The sequence below is a fragment of the Centropristis striata genome, chromosome 15 (assembly GCF_030273125.1).
Source record: "Centropristis striata isolate RG_2023a ecotype Rhode Island chromosome 15, C.striata_1.0, whole genome shotgun sequence".
Taxonomy (NCBI): Eukaryota; Metazoa; Chordata; class Actinopteri; order Perciformes; family Serranidae; genus Centropristis; species Centropristis striata.
The window spans coordinates 7,269,529-7,288,827 of NC_081531.1; positions in this window are offsets into that span (position 1 = coordinate 7,269,529).

Here is a 19,299-nt window from a genome sequence, read left to right on the forward strand (position 1 = left end):
AATGGAAGGAGTCTCTGTCTGTCTGTCTGTCTGTCTGTCTGACTGTCTGTCTGTCAGTCTGTCTGTCTGTCCAACAACAGTACCACAGGCCAAGTAATGAGCCTGTTAACGGGCACTGCAGCCCAGATGTGTTAGCACTGTCCATTGAAGCTATGAGGTAACGAACAATGAAGCTCTTAATAAAAGGCTCTTAAAAGTGTTTATTCCTTTTAGCGCTCTGAACATGTTGATGTGGGTGTTAAGCGTTCAGCCCTGTTGATAAAGTTTCATCATCAGGAGTTTTATTGTTCCCTGCTGGCTCACTGAACTCTTGGAGGAGGTGAAATACTGGGAGCTCTCCCAGAATGCCTCTGAACGCAGCGCTCTGGCAAGTCTGAGAGGAAGACCAGAGACGATTTGTCAGAAATAAACTTGACATGTTGATGAACGGTTTTGCTGAAAACTTGACCGCCAGATACAGATCTCAAACCAGCTCTCAGCTCTGGGAAGTGACGGCGGTCGCATAACACCGTCCACGAACATGGCACTTCATATTTGAGAGGTGAAAATGTGTATGCAAGTTCACATCGAGCAAGAAGGGAGAAAAGGTTTCCAAGTCAGTGTTTCCAGGCTGCAGCCAGGAGAAAATTCTTCCTTTTTTCTGCAAGAAAGTTTCTCTTTTTTGTGTGTGGTAATTTTGTGTCTTTTTTTTGTAATTTTGTGTCTTTTTTAAATAATTTTGTGTTTTTTTTATTAATTTTGTGTCTTTTTTTGGTCATTCTGTGTCTTTTTTAAATAATTTTGTGTCTTCTTTAGTATTTTTGTGTCTTTTTTGGTCATTTTGTGTCTCTTTTTTTGGTCATTTTGTTTCTTTTTTAAGTAATTTAGCTTTTTCTGTCATTTTTGTGTCTTTTTAAAATAATTTTGTACCCTTTTTAAATAATTTTGTGTCTTTTATGGTAATTCTGTGTCTTTTTTTAGTCATTTTGTGTCTTTTTTTGGTCAATTTGTGTCTTTTTTATTAATTTTGTGTCTTTTTTTGTCATTTTGTGTCTTTTTAAAAGAATTTTGTGTCTTTTTTTGTATTTTTGTGTCTTTTTTTTGTCATTTTGTTTCTTTTTTAAGTAATTTAGCTTTTTCTGTTATTTTTGTGTCTTTTTAGAATAATTTTGTGTCTTTTATGGTAATTCTGTGTCTTTTTTTAGTAGTTTTGTGTCTTTTTTTTGGTCATTTTGATACTGCCTCCAGATCTCAAACCAGCTCTCAGCTCTGGGAAGTGATGGCGGTCGTATAACACCGTCCACGAACATGGCACTTCATATTTGAGAGGTGAAAATGTGTATGCAAGTTCACATCGAGCAAGAAGGGAGAAAAGGTTTCCAAGTCAGTGTTTCCAGGCTGCAGCCAGGAGAAAATTCTTCCTTTTTTCTGCAAGAAAGTTTCTCTTTTTTGTGTGTGGTAATTTTGTGTCTTTTTTTTGTAATTTTGTGTCTTTTTTAAATAATTTTGTGTTTTTTTTATTAATTTTGTGTCTTTTTTTGGTCATTCTGTGTCTTTTTTAAATAATTTTGTGTCTTCTTTAGTATTTTTGTGTCTTTTTTGGTCATTTTGTGTCTCTTTTTTTGGTCATTTTGTTTCTTTTTTAAGTAATTTAGCTTTTTCTGTCATTTTTGTGTCTTTTTAAAATAATTTTGTACCCTTTTTAAATAATTTTGTGTCTTTTATGGTAATTCTGTGTCTTTTTTTAGTCATTTTGTGTCTTTTTTTGGTCAATTTGTGTCTTTTTTATTAATTTTGTGTCTTTTTTTGTCATTTTGTGTCTTTTTAAAAGAATTTTGTGTCTTTTTTTGTATTTTTGTGTCTTTTTTTTGTCATTTTGTTTCTTTTTTAAGTAATTTAGCTTTTTCTGTTATTTTTGTGTCTTTTTAGAATAATTTTGTGTCTTTTATGGTAATTCTGTGTCTTTTTTTAGTAGTTTTGTGTCTTTTTTTTGGTCATTTTGATACTGCCTCCAGATCTCAAACCAGCTCTCAGCTCTGGGAAGTGATGGCGGTCGTATAACACCGTCCACGAACATGGCACTTCATATTTGAGAGGTGAAAATGTGTATGCAAGTTCACATCGAGCAAGAAGGGAGAAAAGGTTTCCAAGTCAGTGTTTCCAGGCTGCAGCCAGGAGAAAATTCTTCCTTTTTTCTGCAAGAAAGTTTCTCTTTTTTGTGTGTGGTAATTTTGTGTCTTTTTTTTGTAATTTTGTGTCTTTTTTAAATAATTTTGTGTTTTTTTTATTAATTTTGTGTCTTTTTTTGGTCATTCTGTGTCTTTTTTAAATAATTTTGTGTCTTCTTTAGTATTTTTGTGTCTTTTTTGGTCATTTTGTGTCTCTTTTTTTGGTCATTTTGTTTCTTTTTTAAGTAATTTAGCTTTTTCTGTCATTTTTGTGTCTTTTTAAAATAATTTTGTACCCTTTTTAAATAATTTTGTGTCTTTTATGGTAATTCTGTGTCTTTTTTTAGTCATTTTGTGTCTTTTTTTGGTCAATTTGTGTCTTTTTTATTAATTTTGTGTCTTTTTTTGTCATTTTGTGTCTTTTTAAAAGAATTTTGTGTCTTTTTTTGTATTTTTGTGTCTTTTTTTTGTCATTTTGTTTCTTTTTTAAGTAATTTAGCTTTTTCTGTTATTTTTGTGTCTTTTTAGAATAATTTTGTGTCTTTTATGGTAATTCTGTGTCTTTTTTTAGTAGTTTTGTGTCTTTTTTTTGGTCATTTTGATACTGCCTCCAGATCTCAAACCAGCTCTCAGCTCTGGGAAGTGATGGCGGTCGTATAACACCGTCCACGAACATGGCACTTCATATTTGAGAGGTGAAAATGTGTATGCAAGTTCACATAGAGCAAGAAGGGAGAAAAGATTTCCAAGTCAGTGTTTCCAGGCGGATCAAAGCTGTCGCTGCAGCCAGGAGGAAATTCTTCCTTTTTTTATGCAAGAAAGTTTCTCTTTGCCAACGCAGCCAGCAGGCTTTAAATCCTCAAGTAAGAGTGTCCCACCTGCAGGGTGAGTTTTAAGAAAAGGGTGCCCCTCCCTGGAAATCCCACCTTAAACACACGCAAGTGGCTCACACACACATGCACAACACACACTTTTAATCCCTCAGCGTTTTATTTTTTTCACTTCCTCCCGCTCCTTTGTGGAGCGGAGAGACAATGAGCATCAGATGTGTAATTGCTGCTGGGATCTAAAGACCTGGAAGCACCTGTGATGTACGAGATGAGACAATTACACACATGACAAGGTAATTAGCAAAGAGCACATCAAGTCAATTTAACAACCTTGAAGATTTCCTTGTGAAATGCCTGTATTTGGGTGATTATCGGGGACAGTGGCCATGTGGGTCCCATTATCACATGACTGGGTTTGCACGGTTAAGATGTGGCTTTGGTCTTGGTTTGAGTCCAAACAGAGTCTTCTTTCCCAGGCTGGACATTTAGAACTCAACAGCACTCTCAAATAATAGGGAGTTTATCTGCTTAACTCTATGGAGTCTTATAGGGCTATTTTGTCCATTTTTGAATCCTTTTCATGTCTTTTCTGTGTCTTTGTTTGGTCATTTTGTGTCCTCTGTGGGTTTTTTTGGTCATTCTGTCTTCTTATTTTGTGTCTTTTATGGTCTTTTTGGTCATTTTGTCTTTTTTTTTGTCATTTTGTATCTTTTTTTTGTCATTTTGTCTTTTTTGGGAATTTTGTGTCTTTTTTGGCCATTTTGTGTCTTTTTATGGGCCATTTTGTGTCTTTTTGGCATCTTTTTTTGTGTCTTTTTTTGGCCATTTTGTGTCTTTTTTTGTCATTTTGTGTCCTCCGTGGGTTTTTTTTTTTGGTCATTCTGTTGTCTCATTTTGTGTCTTTTATGGTGTTTTTGGTCATTTTGTGTCTTTTTTTAGTCATTTTATGTCTTTTTTTTAGGCCACTTTGTGTCTTTTTTTGTCATTTTGTGTCTTTTTTTGGCCATTTTGTGTCTTTTTTGTCATTTTGTGTCCTCTGTGGGTTTTTTGTCATTCTGCCTTCTCATTTTGTGTCTTTTATGATCTTTTTGGTCATTTTATGTCTTTTTTTTAGGCCACTTTGTGTCTTTTTTTGTCATTTTGTGTCTTTTTTTTGTCATTTTGTGTCTTTTTTGGGAATTTTGTGTCTTTTTGGGCCATTTTGTGTCTTTTTGGCATCTTTTTTTGTGTCTTTTTCTGGCCATTTTGTGTCTTTTTTGTCATTTTGTGTCCTCTGTGGGTTTTTTTTTTGTCATTCTGCCTTCTCATTTTGTGTCTTTTATGGTCTTTTTGGTCATTTTGTGTCTTTTTTTGTCATTTTGTGTCTTTTTTAGTCCTTTAGTCCAACATAAAATGTGATTTTGAATCTATTTTTTACTTTCAAAACACTATCATGCTCAATAAAGAATTTTAAATGTTGCAAATGTGAACAAAGGTGTCAAATCTAACATATAAGAGGGTTCCATCCAGTTCTATCATTTTATCCTAAATATATTTGAGCTTGTCTCCAGTTTTACTTGGTATATCATCATCAAACTGAAACTGGCCTCATGGAGTTTACAGCCAGAACTTTAGAGGTAAATTTACAGTAGGGCTCCACGCTGCTTTGTTTTCTAGTCTGGATGTGATGAAGAAGTCATGATTTGGAGCTTTTGGAGACTCCAGAGGGTTAATAAGCATTATTCAGATTGTTCTAATATGTTTTTTAGTTAAGGAATACATCAAATTGTTACTTGTTTGATGAAGTTTCTAGACGAGGCTCATCACACACAACAGTATAGTCTTCAAACACAGACCCATATATCTTCATTTCTGGCAGACAACACACATTTGTGTTACTTTTCAACACATATGTTACTGATACATTTCCAACCAGCATATGTTATTAATACAGCTTCTATTGAAAAGCAACACAAACGTGCACTGTACCGAAGAAGACACACTGATGTGGTGAGAAAATGACACTGTGACCTGTGTGTGACTTGTGTTTATAATGGTTGCCATGGGAATTAAGTCTGTAAAGTTGTATAACCGTCTGACCTGTAGAAGCTGACCCTCTGCTGCACATTATTGGTTTGACATTAAACTAAACATTAATAGATCATAACACTCTTTTTCAGGTTCCTACCTTTATGTATAAATATAATTATATAGCGCATCGCTTACTATTAGTTTGGGGTTGGGACTTCTTTTGTTTTGTTTTGTGCTTTGTTGTCTGGTTTGTTTTTGTTTTTTCTCATTTTTGTGCTTATAAAATGAAAAAACAATAAAAAGACTATCAAAAAAAGAATATCTTTGACATGCTTAATGTTCAAAAACAATATTTTGTTCATACTAACTGTGTTTATATACATATATGCATCATCTGTCTGAAACACCCAGTCTGCTCTGATTGGTCAGTGTTTCTCTGTCTTCTGCTTCTAAACTCTCTGTGTCTCTGCACCATCATTGCAGCCGGGGAATGACTGTAACAGCGACTGTGGCAACACTCTCCATCTATATATAGTATAGTTGTGACATCACAACTTTATGGAAATCCTGACACCTCGTTTAAAGGCACAGATTCTCAATATGGCTGTGTGTATCTCTCTATGGATTGAGAATTTTGATCATTTTACAGTATTTATACAGCACATAGACCTGCTTTATAATAGAAAAGACCCAGAAATCATACATTTTACAATGTGGGGCCAATTAAATGCCTGAAGACTCTTGCAAATTTAGCAAGTATTGGAAAAATTCACAATCTGACCCAATAGAAGTGCTCACCAAAGTGATAACTATTCATCCTTTGAAGGGCATTGATGTGTGTAACACGTTCAGATTTAAAGCAGTCTTTACAATAACACAATGAAAGAAAAAGGAGATCATTTTTTTGCCCCAAAGACCTGAACATGACATCATCTGTGGGGTAAAGTAACCAATTCCAAGCTACATGTATATGGCTTTACAAAATAAACATCCATATTCAAGGGAAACTGTTAATATTAGGCAATAAAACCACTTGGGTTTAAAAACAACTACTTTCAGACTTGACTATTGGACGCAGGTCCGCTGGTTGATCCCAAATAACAACATTGACTTTTAGTTTTACACGGGACACAAAGACCAGTCTCCTCAATGGCTGGGAAAGGTTGAGGATCACTTTTTAAAAGAGAAAACACTGGGAGTGATGGAGAGGAGTGAGGTTTTACTGCTGAAAAAGTTGGAGAGTTGGCTGGGATTTCATCCAAGCAGATAGCCTGTTTCAGAGATGGTTTAAACAGCTGAGACAGGTCGCAGCACAATGTTGACCAGCCAAACAGGATCTTCCTTTGAATATCAATCTGAACCTATTCAGCAATAACCCTAATGGTATATCAACAAAATGAATAAAAGAAAAATATATGTTCAATAAACAGGAATAGTAAGCAAGTACTACTTGATGTTGGGATGGATGCTGATTTGAGAAGAAGATCCATCAATTCACTTCACTTAAGCACTTAAATTCCCTTTTTACACATTTCCCAATAACCAAGGCAGAATAAAAACTGTTATCTATCTATAAAAGCGTCTGTGTGTGTGTGTGTGTGTCTAGTTCATATCTCTCTGACCGTTAGTCAGACTGACCTCAGATTTCGTATGTGTCTTGCGAATGACACAAAGGTGTGCATCCTCAATTTTTGAAGATTTTTGTAATTCATTTCTCAAAATATCATTATTTACGTAGGATGTGTTGCGGCATTGGACACCTTTTAGTGGAGCTCCGCCCCATTGTGTGATAGGCCTACACCTGGTCAGTAACACAATTCACTCTGGATTTCCACCCTGACTCATCTCATCTGTAAGTCTATTTAGCCTACCTATCTTTAGGAGTTTTAAAGTGTGCTACAAGGTTCGATTTTCCAATAATATTCAAATAGTTTCCAGCGAATATCAATGTTCAATGTGTATGTGCTGGATGGTGTGGTACCTTATGAAAAGAAAGTGTTTTATGGCACTGCAGACGTTGTAGTGGTCTGCATGTAAACTTATTCCCTCCTATATCTGTGTCTGTATATATGTCTAACCATGTTGAATGATGAAGTTTCTTTTTCTTAAAATAACTATTTCTGTGTCTCTTTATATCTCAATGTACATCCATGTATTACCCAATATACACTTTGTATATTAACACTATGTAAGAGTATTACACCTCATTGTACATCCCACTTTCACACACAAACTCATTTGGCCATAACTGAAAAATCTACTTAATCTCCCACTATACGAATACATACTTCCTACAGCACTGCACTAGTTTAAGAAACAGAGATTTTAAGAGGTGATTGTGTGTGACCAAATTTGGAACCGGCTACGTGACCGATGTGTTTCGCACCTTATCGTTCCTCCTGCATGCTCAACACTGTTACTATCTATCTATTATCTTCTGTTGTGTGCTACATTAGTGAAAGGGCCACTTCAGACAATGTTCGAACCTGATAGCACTAGTTTTTTAAATGCAATCATTCTGAAGAAAGTGCAAGTGGGGAAAGTAATTCCAATGAACATCACCTGGACATACTGAGTGATGCATATAGGACAATATAAAGGGTGTGGTGGGACATAGAATAAAAGAAAAATCATGCTGAAAGAATCCACCAATAACAGCTCAATATGTGCAAATAACAAGCAGACAGCAACGATATTTCATCTTACTCTCCTCACTTTCTTCTCATCAGGTGCCATGCAGCGGTGTAACCGTAGCAACTCCGCAGGAAGCCGCTGTTGTTTGTGCAGACCGACGCTCGGCCAGTGTTTCAGACACCAGATCAGGAGCATTAATCAAAGCATGGCTGTACCTCAAAGGCACACGGAGAGAGGGAGTCATTCCCAGAAATCAGAGAGGAGAACACATGATGTTATCCATAAGTACATCTACTTCAAAACATGTACACCACATACACAACAATGGCTGCTGCACAAAAGCAAAACGATCATCCGGCAAAAATCTCCCTCTGTGCTGTGATATGTGTGTCTCATTGTTAGCTGTAGGGGGACTGTTGTTCAGGCCCATTGTGTGTTTGGGGAGTACCCCTCTTCTCCTGCATGTCAGGTGTCGATTACGTCATTCAAACTTTCTAAAGGTAATTATAGAAAGCCACAATGTCTTCCAGCACGAATTTACCCCGAAATCCTCGTACGAGCACGATGACATCATTCCCCAGCAATCGGTTTTAATTTCACAAGGCCCCATAATAAAACCGTCACGGTCGTTGTGATATTATTTTTTTTCACCCAGAATTCTGCACTCACAGCACTCCAAACGCAATATTGATATTGCTGCAATGAAATCAGCTGGACACCAGTGCATTTCATTAGGCTGCGCAACTGGAGCATGTGGGGAGAATAAGTCAGCCCCATAAAAGTCTGAGTTCGCTGAATGGCTGGGAAAGGTTGAGGATCACGTTTTTAAAAAGAAAACACCGAGGGTGACGGAGAGGAGCGAGGGTTTTACTGCTGGAAGAATTGGAAAAGGTGGCTGGGATTTCGTTTTTTCGATTTTGGGTTTTGGTTTAACTGACTGAAGGGGCTCCAGTTAATGTAGTTTAAATCAAACAATATTTGAAATTAACCAGGAGCAATTAGGTTTTCTAGGTCTTACAGGATCTTTTTTACCCACATTGGCAGACATAGGCTTCAACAGCGTTAACCCTTTGGAGTTTGGGGCTATTTTGTCAGGTTTGTCGGCTTGTATAAACGATTAAAAAGGGTTCACCATGCCATGTTGGTACCATTGTTTTCAGCACAACCTCACCTATATGACCTGATTATTATTTTTTTCATTTTGACTTACTGGATCGACATTTTCAACACAAAAACACACACACAAAATTACAAAAACAATAAAAACATTTTTTTTTCTAAAAAAAAAACCCCCCACATAAAAACCCACTTAAAACACAAAAACACATACATATATATATATTTTTTTTTTTACAAAAACCACCCAAAAATAGACAAAAAACAGAAAACACACCAAGAACACACACACAAAATTACAAAAACACACATAAAAAACACCGGGGGTGATGGAGAGGAGCGAGGTTTTTACTGCCGAAAGAATTGTAAAAGGCGGCTGGGATTTCATCCAGGCAGATGGCCTGATGTTTCAGAGATGGTTTAAACAGCTGAGACGGGTCGCGGCACAATGTTGACCAGCCGAGTCCAGAACCAGGATGGGTCAAGGAGAGCAGATCCACCAGGGCCCAGTCCGGCTCTCAGACAGGACACCAGAGCTGCTGCGTCTCCCCCCGAGCTTGTAACGGCGTCCCCTGATCCCTGTATTATGACTATAATCCAGCTATAAAGAGTTACAGTCGTAGTATGAGGTCTCCCCTCGCTAATGAATAAGAAAGTACTTTACGTCTTTGTGTGGAGGTGAAACCACAGACTTGGACGCCTGCCAAGGCCGATATCTGACTCCTGCCCTTCTCTTGTCCTGTGAGGAGACTTAATGTTGGGCATTCCCAGTACGACTCACAGTTTTAATACACACATGCAACACTAAGTCTACTTATAGCCTGAATACTGCCTGTAGAGTCAAAATAATAGTTTTGGATGTGGGCTTATATGCTTTTCTACTGAGAGGTAGATGAAAAGATTTAAACCACTGAGAGTGTTAAATATATAAACTCATGGCATTACTTTAAGTGTCATTTAAACTGATTGGTTACCGTGTTTCCTCTAGATTTTTTTCAGGGTTGGTACACTTTAGCAGTGGTCAAATTCAAGCATTTTTCAAGGACTTTCAAGGTAAATTTTCAAGCTTTTCCAGTATCTTACACCTGTTGTAAATTGCATGTTTTAGATGAGTACTTACATACTAAAAGGGGGAGATTTCACATAACCATACCATTGTTGAATGTTTACCAATTTAATTAATTAACAATAATTTAAACATTGTGTCCATCCATAGAAGTCCTGGTAAGCAAGAATAACTTTAACAGCTTTTTTTTTTTGGTTAAGCAATTTACATTTTAAGGATATCGGCAGATTATCGTTATCGGGAAAAAAAAATCTAATTTTTTTCCCCATATCGCCCACCCCTAGCCACACGTCTCAACTACAGTATAATGGCTCATGCTAAAACGTACTGTAACAGTATTACAAGTAGAGAAAAGCCATGACTCAGCGTTAGTCACACACGAGCCCGGCTCTACGCTGGGGCAAGAATTAAATAAATGTCTTGCCCCTCAAATCAAAATATTAGAAATTGAGAAAGAACATTTTAATATACTCACAAAATTAATATACATTACAATTTTTTTAAATTATCTGCAATAGCGGAAAAATCAGCAGAAAAAGGGATACACGATACACGATTGTTGGTTGAAATCTGGATGAAGGATGTTTTATTTTATTTTATTCATTTATTTTATTTTTATTTTTCAGTTTCCCCCCTGAGGGATTGCCACCTTATTGTGGTCAGGGGGTTTATGTGCCTCAGTGACCTTAAGAGCTAAACCAGCAGGAGCTTAGTCTTCAGGTGGGACACCTGGACAGGTGTGAGGGTAGAGGCCTGACAAAGTATAATCCACTTCTCCAGGTTGGGGTTGGACCCATAGACCCCTTTCAATGAAGAAAGCCTCGTTACTATAAGCACAAAAACAAAAGTGCTGGAGCATGAATCGCAAGGTTGCTAACGTTAGCTAACATTAGTCAGCATAAGGTTCTTGTCATACCACATCAACACCCCTGAGTGTAATAAACTGAACAAGCGAATGCTTTATTGCTCGTGAAGCATTCCCTTGTTCAGTTTATCACACTGGTTTTATTTCTGAAATGGGGAATTTCTTTCAAGCGTTACATGATTTGGAAGCATTCGCAACTTCTCTTCCCACTCCAGTGTTATCCCCAACAGAAACATCACGGTCATTCATCCGCACCATGTCCTGCACTCTAGAAGACTTTTTTGTCTCCCATTTGTTCACAGATTTCCAAAAATAAATGTACAGTACATGCCGTTACGCCTGACGTGCAGCAATGACAGGATCACAGCGCCTGAGTGACACAGTCAGCTTCAAGCCAGAGACTCCTTGGAAAGTAAGAACTTGGTACTTTGGGATTTGTCAGAAAAGACACAAAATTACCCAAAAAAGAATCAAATTGACCACAAAATGACACCGAATGATCAAAAAAAGAGACAAAATGACCAAAATATTACATAAAATGAAGCACAAAAGGACTCAAAATGACCAAAAAAAGAAACAAAAGGACCGAAAAACACATGAATTGACCACAACATGATAAAAAAAAGACACAAAATGACCAAAAAAAGACACAAAATGACCAAAGATGCAGAATTACCAAAGAAACAAAAGGACCAAAAAAAGAAACAAAAGGACCAAAAAAGACACAAAATGACCAAAAAAGACACAAAATTATCAAACAAAAGACACAAAATGACCAAAAAAAGAAACAAAAGGACCAAAAAAGACATAAAGACATTAATTGACCACAACATGATAAAAAAACACACAAAATGACCAAACAAAGACACAAAATGATGAAAAAGACACTAAATGACAAAAAAAAAAACCCCACTTTAACACAGTGGAGACAGAGCCGACTTCCAAAATGATTTGGCGACCCCCAGAAATCATCTCATGACCCCAATTGGGGTCGGGACCCCAAGGTTGAGAATAGCTGCTCTAGAGGACTTTTTTGTCTCCCATTTGTTCACAGATTTCCAAAAATAAATGTACAGTACATGCCGCTACGCCTGACGTGCAGCACTGACAGGATTACAGTCCTGAGTGACACTCGCAGTCATAACGACAAGGATCTGCTGCGTGACGGAGGCCAGGTAATGACAAGCTATAGAGTTTCCCTCAGACTAAGAATGACGAGGGTACAGTGGATGACTTTGACCTGGGACTGATGGTGTCAGACGATCCGGCTGCTGTATAAACGAGGTGCTGATGGATGCAGAGATCCTCCTCCAGCCGCTCTCTGTTAATCCTGCTGATTATAAATGCTGGGATGGATTCTACTATCACAGGACATCAGGTCACCAGGATTAGATGGATCGGACAATTTGGCCGGTGACTAATAAAACCCATAATCAAGAGTAAATGAGGACACTGCTATGGGGGTAAAGACAGAGTGTAAGGGGTTCATTCATTACTGTCACACACACACACACACACATGGTGGTGTAAAGCCCAGAGGCCCGGGCTTAGACAGCCAGCGGTGCTGGTTTGGCTGGTGTGTATTTTGTGAGGTGCCTGTGATGATGAACAGTGCAGCAGACTATACATCGAAGCAGTGTTGAACTCTTTAAACTGAGCACTCAGCTGAAAAATATGAAGATGTCTTTGTGAGGAAGGAAATCAGGCCTGCTTACTCTCACTCTCAATGCCTCGGTTCTTGTTCTCATAAACTTTAAACTACAATAACAACCTGCAAACTATCAAGGTTTTTAAGCCGTGCACCTGTGCAAAAAAAAATTAAAAATGTGTGCACTCACATGCTACGCTGAGAGCAGGTCTGTCTTCCATGATGGCACAAATGTCCCGTCTCTGGCTGCATGAAATGTGATTCCCAGCAGGCCGAGCGCTGAAGCCTTCAGACACCTGTAGGGGCTTAACTGTGAGAGCAGACAGTCTGCAGAGTGACACGCGGAGCTTAAAGGAAGGAAACTGCTTTATGTGAATCTGGAGGCACAAAATACTAAAAGACATATTCAAGAAATCATGTGCATTATTGAAATTCCTAATGGAAACCCACTATGAAAAGTCCAACAGGTGATTCTAAAACCGAGAGCTTTATTGCCCTGAGAAATGGGCTGAAATATATCGATAGTCGCCAGCCTTAATCTGCCTGAAACAGCCAAAGGGGAGATGTAAATTACAAGCACGCTGTGCACTTCTAATGCTGTAAGTTACTGTTTTCCGGTGCTTAATGTGAACAAATTGATACATTACCTGGAGCCCTGACAACACAGTGACACGGTAATACCACCAGAGAGGCTGGCTCTGACTCAGACAAGTGCATAATGAGGTAAAGGAATGCAGAAGAGCTTATTTCATTAGAAAAGGGCTTACTTCAAGTACTGTAAGGTTAGTCACATGTACAACCACATGTGTACATACATACATGTGAGGTCTCTGGTGCTCACTTTTAATGGGGCAATGAAGGGAAAGAGCTTCAACCCGTTTTGGTTTAACTGACTGAAGGGGCTCCAGTTAATGTAGTTTAAATCAAACAATATTTGAAATTAACCAGGAGCAATTAGGTTTTCTAGGTCTTACAGGATCTTTTTTTTCCCACATTGGCAGAAATATATAGGCTTCAACAGCGTTAACCCTTTGGAGTTTGGGGCTATTTTGTCGGTTTTGTCTGCCGATAAACGACTTAAAAAGTGTTCACCATGCCATGTTGGTATCATTGTTTTCAGCACAACCTCACCTATATGACCTGATTATTATTTTTTTCATTTTGACTGACTGGATCAACATTTTCAACACACAAAATAACAAAAACACACATAAAAACACTTAAAAAAAAAAAAAAAAATCCACATAAAACCCCAAAATGCAAACTGCAAAATTTGAAAAAACTTACACTTGGTCAAGGTGTTTTTTTTTTTTTTTACCTTTGCTGAAAAAGAGTTGATGCACTAAATTGGACATGGAAACTTCTTTAAAAGCCAACAGCAGGGCTCCATGCTGCTTCCTTTTTACGTTGCAATATCACGAAGAAGTCTTAAGCCGGTGCTTTCGTGGACTCGAGGGTTAAAGTTCCATCTATTCAATTACTATCTATTCAAAAATACAACTGGGCACAATTGAAAATATATATTTTATATGCTGGCTCCTGTACAAATGATTAATTATAGACAGAGGAGTAAACAAGGCTTCATATATTGGCTACATATGGCACCTTATCTGGTTTGTTACATAGGAGGTAACAGTGAACAGTGAACAGTGACACTTGTATATAGAGCATTTATATATATATATATATATATATATATATATATATATATATTGCTTCATTTACTTTATTTTATTTGTTTACTAATGTGTTTGATTTGTACATATTGGCACTGTTTGCACCTGGTGAGGAGGAGAATAAAAAACTCCTTAAACTCCTTAATTTTCCGACTAAGCCTGGATTTTTTAATTTTTGACGAAAAAGAACCGTGTGACATATAACAAACCTAAATAAAGAACCAGTCAAACAGAAAAAGTTTGATCTGATCAAAATGAAACTAAGTTATCAGATATCAGTTGTTTAAGCACCATCACAAGAGCATGAAATAAAGTTAGAAGAACTTAATTTAACCACACACGTCTTTGCACTAATTCAGCTGTTGCAGGCCTGTTGGTGTATTCCAGACAAGCTACATTTTTATGGACATTATTTATGACTATTTTCATGAACCAAATGAATAATGTATTATTGAAAGCCTACAGTTCTTAAACGTATCTTTATCCAGCTTCAACCTGAGGAGATGTCTCTCTCTCACACACTCTCACACAGTGTGGCATGTAATTACTTATATAACTAAGTGACCCGTGACTCGGAGCTTCACACAGCTAACAGAAGATCTGACAAAGGAAAATGAATTAATGAATCTGGAAAGAGAGGAATCTGAGTAATCTTCCTCCTCTTTTTTTTTTCCTTCCCTAAGTAATCTTCCTAAATGCCATTATGATTTTCTTGTATTAATCTGTAATGATCTTTAGCCATGCTAGTGGCAAACTCTATGGATAGATGCCAATAGGTTGATCACTTTGATCCAGCTTGAAATATTCCAACACCTCAAGTATAACTACGACTGATTAGAGCAGCTCTTCTCAACCTCTGGGTCCCAGCCCCAATTGGGGTCGCGAGATGATTTCTGGGGGTCGGCAAATCATTTTGGAAGTCAGCTCTGTCTCCACTGTGTTAAAGTGTTTTAGTCTCTTTGGTCATTTAATGTCTTTTTTGGTCATTTTGTGGGTTTTTTTTTTTTTGTCATTTTGTGTCTTTTTTGGGTCATTTTGTATCTATTTTTGGTCATTTTGTGTCTTTTTTGGGTCATTTTGTATCTATTTTTGGTCATTTTGTGTCTTTTTTTGATGATGTTGTGGTGAATGTGTGTCTTTTTTGATCATTTTGTGACTTTTGTGGTCAGTTTTGGTCATTTTGTGGTCAATTTGAGTCCTTTTTTTGCTTAATTTTATGTAATTTTTTGGTCATTTTGTGTCTTTTTTTTTAAAATCATTTTGTGGTCAATTTGATTCTTTTTTGGGTAATTTTTTGTCTTTTCTGACAAATCCCAAAGTAGCAAATTATTACTTTACTCTTTAAGGAGTCTCTGGCTTGAATCTGACTGTTACACACTCAGGAGGTCAGAATTGACCTTTAAACTTATAGCAAAGGACTTAGATTAAAAGTAACAATAAAATATAGAAAAAATATATAAATGCACAGACAGAGAGATGTGAGATTGTGTTCAGTGAGCGGGGGTCGTAGACAACATGCATGAATGCCATGAAATTTGGTTCACATATTGATGTTCCCCTCAGAATGAATTTTGATAACTTCGGTGATCCCCTCACATAGAGACAGAACACATTTAAGTCCCGTCCTGCTCTGACTCTATTTCCTCTAGCCCAATAATCAGGCCAAGGTTTTGGCTCCAGTACTTTGCTTTATGACATGCAAACCCATTACAGATATTCCCAGCAGCCTCAGCTGCACGGTGCTAAATTGCAAATGTTAGCATGCTAACACACTAAACTAAGATGGTGAACATTGTAAATATTGTAAAGTCTTAGCATTAGCATGTTAGTATTGTAATTGTGAGTCATTTAGCATTGAGCTTCAAGCACCAACACACAGAGCTGCTAGTTCTTGTTTTAACAGTTTCCAGGAGAAATTTGGAATTTTGTCCATTGTCATAACATTTTTGAAACCATCATATTCTGCATGTTTCATATACAGGTACATCTAAAAAAAATTAGAACATGGTGAAAAAGTTCAATTATTTTTTGTCAATCATTTCAGAAAGTGAAACTCATACATTATATAGATTCATTACAAATATTTCAAACCTGTTTTTCTTGTAATTTTGATGATTCTGGCTTAGAGATAATGAAAACACAAAACTCAGTGTCTCAGAAAATTATATTATTACATAAGATCAATTAAAAAAAGGATATTTTAAACACAAATGTCAGGGTTCTGAAAAGTATTGTTGGTTGGGCTCCTTTTGCATGAATTACTGCATTAATACTTGGTGGCATGGAGGAGATCAGCCTACAGCACCATGTTGCTTTTATAGCAGCCTTCAGCTCATCTGGTGTCTCTCACCTTCCTCTTGACAACAGCCCATAGACTCCTATGGGGTTGAGGTCAGCCCAGTTTGCTGGCCAGTCCAGCCCAGTAACACCATGGTCATTGAAGCAGCTTTTGGTACCTTTGCCAGTGTGGGCAGGTGCCAAGTCCTGCTGGGAAATGAAAGCAGCATCTCCAAAGAGCTTGTGGAAGCATGAAGACTCTAAAATGTCCTGCTAGATGGCTGCTATGTTGACTGTGGACTTCAGAAAACACAGTGGACCAACAGCAGCAGAGGACATGGCCCCAAACCACCACTGACCCAGGACCAGCAGATTCAACTTCTGATCAATATTCTAATTTTCTGAGACACTGAGTTTTGGGTTTTCATTATCTGTAAACCAGAATCATCAAAATTACAAGAAAAAAACAACAAATTTACGAGAAAAAAAATCTCAAATTACGATAAAAAAATTCTTATTTACAAGAAAAAAATCACAAATATAAGAGAAAAAAATACAAAATTATATTATTTTTTTATCATAATTTTGTATTTTTTTCTTTTTATATTTGTGTATGAGAAAAAGACAAATTTACAAGGAAAAAAATGACAAATTTAACAGAAAAAAAAATCACAAATTTAAGAGAAAATACAAAATTATGAGTAAAAAATCTAAAATTTATGAGAAAAAGACAAATTTACAAGGAAAAAAATCACAAATATATGAGAAAAAAATCACATGTGAGAAAGAGACAAATTTACAAGGTAAAAAAATCACAAATGATGTGAGAAAAAATCACAAATGATGTGAGAAAAAATCACAAATGATGTGAGAAAAAATCACAAATTTAAGATAAAAAACTCATACATTTACAAGAAAAACTTAAGACAAAAAAATACAAATTTATGATAAAATCTAAAAATTCATGAGAAAAAAAAATTACGAGAAAAAAAAATCAAACTTCTTCACAATATTCTAATTTTCTGAGACAGTTTTGTGTTTTCATCATCTCTAAGCCAGAATCATCAAAAATACAAGAAAAACAGGCTTGAAATATTTCACTCTATGTGTAATGAATCTATATAACGTCTGAGTTTCACTTTCTGAAATGATTGACAAACAATATTGACCTTTTTCATGATATCCTAATTTTTTTTAGATGTATCTGTATTGTACGTTATTTCATTGCACGGTCAAACTTGAGCACAACAATACAAATGCAGGCAGAGCACACTTAAAGGGGGCTACATACATCCATGCCATTGGACTGCAAGTCTTTAATAACAAAAAACCCTCCATACAAAAGTATCTGTACATGGTCACTTACTGAACTGTATAGCATTTATGGAAATGATCTAACATCTTCTAGTTTAAATACAATACGTCTCAGCAGTCAGCAACCACAGTACTGGATGTGAAACACAAAGTGGGCTGCCGGTGGAGCGTCCATCTTTGTGGTGGCGGGCGATGCAAAGCAGCTGTCCACGCAGGACCCAGACACTGGTTATATCAGTCTAACATTTGACAATATTAATGAGTGGGGAACATGAAACTAAATATTGAATTCCTTTGAAACAAAAGCACACATAATTGTTGAGAACATAAATAATGCAATCATTGAATACCAGTGCAAGAAAGCATTCAGGACATGAGACAAAATCACAGACGATGAGACGGAGACACTTGCTATTAACACTTACAGCAGAGCCTGAGTGAGACTTTCAACAGAACGGACACAGAATTTAATTTTTGGTCGACTGAATATGAGAATCAGTGGCCGTAACATTGATGTTAATATTAATGGGGTACATTAACATTGAAAAAAATAAAAGAGAAGGTAACACTTTATGTTTGGGACACATATTCAACATGAATTAGTTGCTTATTAGCATGCAAATAAGTAACATATTGGCTCTTAATTAGTCATTATTAAGTAGTTATTAATGCCTTATTCTGCATGGTCTTATTATATAACCAGTAAGCCATTAACTAAGAGTTTTCCCTTAATAACCTCAGAATTATTGCTTATTAGCAGTAAGTAAGGAAGTTGTTGTTTCGGAGTTATGATCTTAACCCGTTTAGGCCTAAAACACCTGGAAAAAATGCCTGTAAAACCTCTGGGTGATTTTAAAATAACCCCTAAAACCTGAAGTTTTTCTGGAAATTCAACAGAAAAAAGTATTTGCTGTTATATCTGAGTTCCCTCCGCTATAGTCGTCTTCTGCCAGGATTTCAAAGTTCTGGAAAAGTCCCATGTTGCATAGTGACACTCCCACATGTATTCACATTTTGTGTCTTTTTGTGTCTTTTTTTTTTGTCATTGTGTCTTTTTCGTCATTTTGTGTCTTTTTTTAGTCATTTTGTGTCTTTTTTGGTCATTTTGTGTTTTTTTTTTGTCATTTTGTGTCTTTTTTGGTCATTTTCTGTCTTTTTTGGTCATTTTGTGTGTTTTTTTAGTCATTTTGTATATTTTTGTGTCTTATTTTTGTCATTTTATGTCATTTTTGGTGAAGTCCCATGTTGCATTGCGACACTCCCACATGTATTCTGATGCATTTCATTGGCCAAGAGACTGAAAATAGGTCGAAAAAAATACAAATACTACAAATCTACGTATCCGCTTTCCCGGCTTTAATGGTAGAAATGCAGTAATGCTTTCCCGGCTTAAATGGCTTAATATGCTTTACTTTGTATGGACTTTAAAAGTCTCTACACAGCGGTGAACGAAACCATGGAAACGGCAAATAACCACCTTCTCCAGACCTTTGACGTGACTGGTGGCTCCTTTTGGATGAGGATTGGTAGATTGTAATGTCAATCATTACTCTATAAAGTGACCAACATGGTTTCGTTCACCGATATGTAGAGACTTATAAAGTCCATACAAAGTAAAGCATATTAAGATTGTAACTCATACACAACAACTTCCTTACTTACTGCTAATAAGCAATAATTCTGAGGTTATTGTGGGAAAACTCTTATTTAATGTCT